General features: G+C 56.6%; 1 long non-coding RNA gene across 1 annotated transcript; it reads left to right on the top strand.

Moving 5' to 3' along the window:
• The first annotated feature begins 1,005 nt into the window (after positions 1 to 1,005).
• On the top strand, positions 1,006 to 4,412 carry LOC131086916 (uncharacterized). Its single transcript, XR_009114804.1, has 3 exons — positions 1,006 to 2,040; positions 3,577 to 3,714; positions 4,364 to 4,412. It is a non-coding gene; the product is annotated as an uncharacterized LOC131086916 (long non-coding RNA).
• The last annotated feature ends 1,838 nt before the right edge of the window (positions 4,413 to 6,250 follow it).

Here is a 6,250-nt window from a genome sequence, read left to right on the forward strand (position 1 = left end):
GGGGAGACAGAAACCTGGACCCTCCATGTGTGTGTGCCTGGGACCTGAACATGTTACCGCGTGGCTGAATTAAACATCTATGGATACCATGCACAGCCCATTTTTGCTTCTTTACCCTGGGCTTTCCTAGCAGCTATTCAGGCTGCAACACTCCAGCTGTGCCAGGTCACCGAAGGCATCGGCAGGGATGGCTGAGAGCGAGTTCTGTGACAGGCAGAGCGAGCACAAGGCACTGAGGCCCTGGAAGAAGCGTTGTGGGACCACGCGCATCCCCTGTGGCTGCTGCACCTGCAGCTTCAGCTCTCAGAGGCCGTGCAGGGAGCGGAAAGGCGGCAGCTGCCGCAGGTGTGGGCTCAGGCAGTGCAGCACATTGGCAGCAGCTCCAGCACGCCCAGGGTCACCTGCACCGCCTGCAGTGCGGCCACGCTCACCTCCAGCAGCAGCTGCGGGCCAGGGAAAGCCGGCAAAGCAGCGGGAGGCCCTGGAATGCCACGGCTGCCCAGTGCCACAGGTTGTTCCCGCCCAGGCCAAGGGGCTGCAGGTGGTGGCAGAATGACCCACTCAGGAGATGAGGGAAGGGCCGTGGATGGATATTTATAGACAGCAGTAAAGCTTTTGGCACTGGAGGAGCTGGCTGCTCATGGATTGGACAGGGCAGCTGTTTGCTGGATGAAAAACTGGCTGATGCCCAAGCCCAGAGAGTGGTGGGGAATGGAACTAAATCCAGCTGGGGCCAGTGTAGCAGGACGTGTTCCCTGCCTCAAGAGCTTGCTAATTGGTGAAGTAAATCACTAAAGGCCACTTGTGTCATGGTTATTTGGGTGCCATGGAAGCAGCACTTGTAGCTGACAATAAACATCTTGCTGTGGAAGCAAGATTATGGAAAGATAAGCTGGAATTTCTGACAGACACTTTGCTTCACAATCTATTAAAGCTACACCAAACTTTCACAAAGTAGAAGTTTCTGCACATTCCCTGGAAATGTGTGGGGCTTTCCCCGCAAAGTTGGGATGCTGGTTTTGTGGTTCCTTTCTTGAGGGTTGAGTGAAAGGACTCTATGCACACTCTTGCCAGTTTGGTGGTAAGTTACATTGACTCCTAATCTGTACTATTTCTTTCCTAGCTTTGATATAGGTACCTTAATGTTGTGAGCTGTTTCATGTAATCTACTAGTAGTTCTTCTGTTTTATACTATGTAGTAAGTAACTCTGTTCAAGACCTTTTCTCTATTATCTCCTGTCTATTCAATAAATAACTAATTTCATAATAGACCTGATCTGCCACTCTTAGAACTTGTGAGCCCGAGTGGTTTAGGTGCAGGCCACCTAATTCCAGCTGTACCCACAAAATATTAGAGGCAATTGCAGTTTTGATTCAAATTTTAATTAAAGGCTGAAGTGTTGCTGATACTGCGATAGAGTCAGAGTCTTTCTCTACATTGTTGTCATCACGCCAATTCCCAGGAGACACTCGAGGGGCGCTTGGAGGCCAGCTGGGGGTGCTTGTGGGATCATTAATGGATCTGTAGGGGCGCTTAGGGGGCGGGGCGGCAGTTGGAGAGCATTTGGAAGTCCGAGGGGACACACAGGGGGCATTTTGGGGGCAAGTAGGGGGCGGGAGGACTTCGGGACCCTGAGGGGCACTTGGGGGTCAGGAGAGGGAAAGTGGGGGTACTTACGGGGCCCCGGGGCGCACTCACGGTTCAGGGGAGCACTCGGGGAGCAGCTGGGACGGTGCTTAGGGGACAGTCCCGGCCCTGACGGGCCTCTGGCGGGCCGCCGGACATGACGGGAACCGCAGTCCCGGCTCTATCGGCGACCTACGGGGCCCCGCGGTCTTTCGGGAGTTGTAGTCCAGGAAGTGAGTAAACTGGCGCGGAACCAGCGGCCAGTGAGAGACGAGGGGGGGCCACGAGGGATTTTTCGGGGCTTAGGGGGAGCTTCTGACGCCCCCATAACCGCCCCCCCCAGCACCCTCAGGGGCATAGGGATACCAGAACCCCCTGCCGCCATGTCGGCCGTGTGAAGGTGAAGAAGACAGGTGAGCCCCACTCCCACGGGTTTGGGGGTTCCCCGCCCTGATGCTCCCAATAAATCCCGAGGCGCCCCTATAGACTTCTTAGTCCTCATAGACCTCCCAACACTGTCCTGGGCCCCCCAAAATATCCCCCACAACCCCGGACCGCTAAAGACTCCCAAAAGCCCTACCTGGACGCTAAATACCTTTCACAGATTTTCCTCAGCACTCCTAGGGTCTCCCCCAAAAATCCCACAGACCTCTTCTAGGTGCCCGAGAGACACCCAGTGCACTTGCAGCCTCTCCCGATAAACCCCCCAAATCCCTTCCTCAGCCTCAGAGCCCCTCCAAACACGCCAAAGACCCTCAGAGACCCCCTAGAGACACCCAGCGCCCCACCAACAGGCGCTTTTGAGCCCACAGAAGCCCCCAAATGCTCTTGGGGACATTTGGAGAGAGAGGGCATTGGGGGCAATCCCAAAGGTGGGGGAGATAAGGGAGAGAGTTTTGGGGGTCTCCCCACCTCCCAGGTGCAATTTTGGGGTGTCATTGCTTTATTGGCTCCACCATGGGCTGGGGGTGCCCAGGTGGGCATTCCAGGAGTGTCTCAATGGCCCTGGGAGAGGGAAGAGAGAGCAAATGGGGAGTTAGGGGGACCTGGGGGAGGCGCAGGGGCAGAGGCCTGAAATTTGGGGGTGGGGTTGTCTTACCAAAGGCGTCCCCTTACGGCCTGGCAGTGGCATCACAGCATCCAGAGGAGGAGGAGGTCCCCAAGAGGGCCTTGAGGGGGCTGCATGTCACGGGGGGTGGCAGTCCCACAAGTGTTCTCCCATCCCCACAAGAGATTTCCTTTACCAGGAGTGTTTCCCTAGCCCACAAGTGCCCCCTCAGCCCCTCGCATGACCGCGGACCCACAACTTCCCCCACCACCCCACAAGTGACCGCCCTGGCCCACAAATTACCACGTGAGCCCAGAAGGGCACATCCAGGCCCATCAGTGACCCCTCTGACCCAAAAAAGGGCCCCCCAGCCCCACAAAGGTGCCTCATGACCCTCAGCAGCCCCCAGCCTTTGATTGACTCCCTGGCTGACAGGCACCCCCCATGACCCTCAAATGACCCAATGACCCACAAGTGACCCCATGGCCCTCAAGCGACCCCCATGACCCTCCAGGGCTCCTCTGGTTCCTCACGCAGTGGCTGCTGCCATGGCGCCCCCTGTAGGGCATCATGTGCACAGCTCCTGATTAGCTGGGGGGGGTGGGGCCTCACGGGGGTCACGTGACCTGAAGCTGGGCCCTCCCTGGCGTGGGGGCTCAGGAAGTGCCTCCCTTGCAGGCCGCAGGGCATCCTGGGAGCCGTGTGGCTTCCAACATGGTGCACACCACAGAGCCCTGAGGCCGTCATGTGACCACCAAAATGGTTCCTGCAGCAAAGGCTCATGGGAGTCTTGCTTCCCATTGGGTGGCAGCCCCTGGTGCAGAGGGGCATAGCAGCTGCTGCTGATTTGCCGCGGGGCATGGTGGGAGTCGCGGGACTGTGAGCATAGTGCCCCCTGCAGGGTATCCAGAGAGCTGCTTCCCATTGGCCAGAGGGTCTTGTGGGAGTCGTGTGGCCTCCACCATGGATCCTGCCACAAGGGTTCCTGGGAGACAGCCTGGGGGGAAGACGCCCGCTGGTGAATGCAGAAGTGCCTCAGGTGGGTCACGTGACTGCCTGGGCACTGCCACCTGCAGGGTCCTGGGGGTATCAGGTGACCTCCCGCGTGACACTCCCTGCAGGGAACCCCGGGAAGCAGCAGAGCTCAGCAGGGCCCTGCCCACCAGGGGCGTGTCCAGTGCTGGCTCCTCCCCTTGGCGTCACCTCAAGCACCATTGGACAAGGGGATCATCGAGGGTGGAGCTTCAGCCTCTGTTTGGCTCCGCCCCTTACAGCCTGCAGCGGCGCGGCCTGAGCATGGCCTGGCGGGGCAGCAGGAGGGTGTTGGGGAGGCGCGAGGACCCCCGAAATGCTGACCCTGCAGTGACCCCCACAGGGCTGGTGGTCTCGGGAGGAGTTTGAGGGGCTGCAGGATGCACTTATGGGCAGAATGGCGGGTCCGGGGCATCACCTGCGATCGGGTGGGGTAGTTGGGGGTCCTCAAGGCGCTCTTGGGGAGCACGGGCACAAGGGAGGGAATTGGCAGGCACTTAGGGGTCTGGGGAGCACTTGGAGTCCTTAAAGGAATACTTGAGGGAACGGGGGAGCAGACTGGAGCCCCCAGGGGGCACCTGGGGATCCTGAGGAGCACTTGAGGCCGGGCTGCTCTCTCACCTCCTTTGCACCGGACGCTCCGTTCTCTGCTCCAGGCTGAGCCTCTGCGGGAGGTATGCGAGAAGTGACACGGAACCGTCCCGAGCCCCGCAAAGTCCTCCCTCGGTTGCATCCGGAGCCCTCAGGCCTGACGCACTCCATCGCCCACGCTCCCATTTGGTTTCGCCCCAGCGCTCTGAGCTTGGGCGATGATTGGTTCAGGGCGGAGACGGGCGGGCGCTGCAGCCAATGGGAAGCGGGGGAGGGGAGGGGTCCTTGGGAGGGCTTTGGGGATTCCTGGAGGGGTTTGGGGGTCTGGGGACACTGAGAGATGCCCAGGGAGTTCTGGGGGTTCACTGGGATGGTTTTGATGATCTCAGAGAGGTTGTTTGGGATCCCCAGGGAAAGGCTTGGGATGGAGGGAGGTTGGTGTGGTTCTGGACATCCTAGAAGGGACTGGTGCAGGAGGGTTTAGGGGATCCCCATGTGGTTTGAGAGGGCCTCGGGTTGGTTAAAGTGGCAGAGAGCTGGGATCCCACTGACAGAGACCCTCCATATCCCCCATAGAACCTCCCAAATCTTGCCTAGAAACTCCAAACCTTCCCAGGGACTCCCAGATCCCGACAGGACTCTCTCAGCTCCCCTTAGATCTGTAACCCCATTCAAGGGAATGATAGAAAAATTGGCTGGCAAATAAACTTTCTAACACAATTTGAAGCATTAGAAAGCAGGCATTCTTTATCTGTGCAGGACACACTGAAGGACTTCTCCTTTAATCTGATATGTGCGGTGAAACTGCCACAGGGCATGGTCCTGTACGGGCCACGAACAGGTCTCTGGTGGTCATATTCACTGAATGCTTCCATATTACATGTGACCTTTCCGTGAACCTTTCCCTTGAGCGTGCACTGTTACTTCTTGTTACATAACTTGACAAAAATCCCACTATATTCCAGCTGTGCTTGCGATGCTCTGCCCATGCCTTTAAATCCTTTCAGCTTTTCTGCCAGTTGTCTTTAAGCTCCATCCAGCATCTTCAGGGCAATTGAAAATTTCTCTTTTTCGTGTCATTTATCAGGAGTCCCAAAACCCTTCCAGGGACCCCCATCTCCCCAGAGGGACCTTGTGGTTTGGGAGGTTCAGAGGGCTGAGGGGATCCCTGGGTAGTTTGGGGGGATCCCCATGTAGTTTTGGAGGTCCCTGGATGGCTTTAGGGGTGGGGTCTCTGTCTCTGGACAGTTTTGAGGATCTCTGTGGTGTTCAGGGGTTCCCCATTTTTATGTCTTCATTTTAAGGAAAAGGCCCTTTAATTCCCTGTTTACCATTGTCTCTCCTGGCTCCAGCTGGTTTTCTTCAGCTTTTTCAGTCATTTGGGCCAGAATTTCCCATTCCCTGGAATTCCCCGCTGGGACTTGGATCATTAATTTTTGATAAAAACATCTGGACTTGGCTTGTCCTTTCCCCAATGTCATGGGGCCAGAAGGTACCATGGGGACAGCAATTCTGGGAGTTCAGGGAATTTGGCATGATTGCTGTGGGTGCCTGTTATGACATTCCTGTGGTTCCACACGTGTCACAACATCCCTGTCAGTCACATCCATCAAGATGTTCTGTGAGTTCCACTCCCAGCATTTCCTATCCCTGACAAGATCCAGCTGCCAGGTCTCAAATTCTCTGGAACTTTGAGTCATGCCCTCTTGCTTTCCTCCCCCGGCTCCCATCCTGAAATTCTGCTGAATCCACCCAAATCTGTATGGTTTGGCTGTGTCTTGGGTATGTTTTATTTGGGTATAAAAAGAGTGACTTTGGGACAAACATTCTGTGTCTGAAGGGGCCCAGGAATTGAACTGCCAAGGGGCTGGTGAGTGGGGAAGAGGGGGGAGGCTTAATTCCCTGTTTATTCCTGGTTTTCCTTGTTGTTTGGTGATGGGCAGAAATTGAGG

Source organism: Melospiza georgiana, chromosome 9 (genome assembly GCF_028018845.1).
Source record: "Melospiza georgiana isolate bMelGeo1 chromosome 9, bMelGeo1.pri, whole genome shotgun sequence".
NCBI lineage: Eukaryota > Metazoa > Chordata > Aves > Passeriformes > Passerellidae > Melospiza > Melospiza georgiana.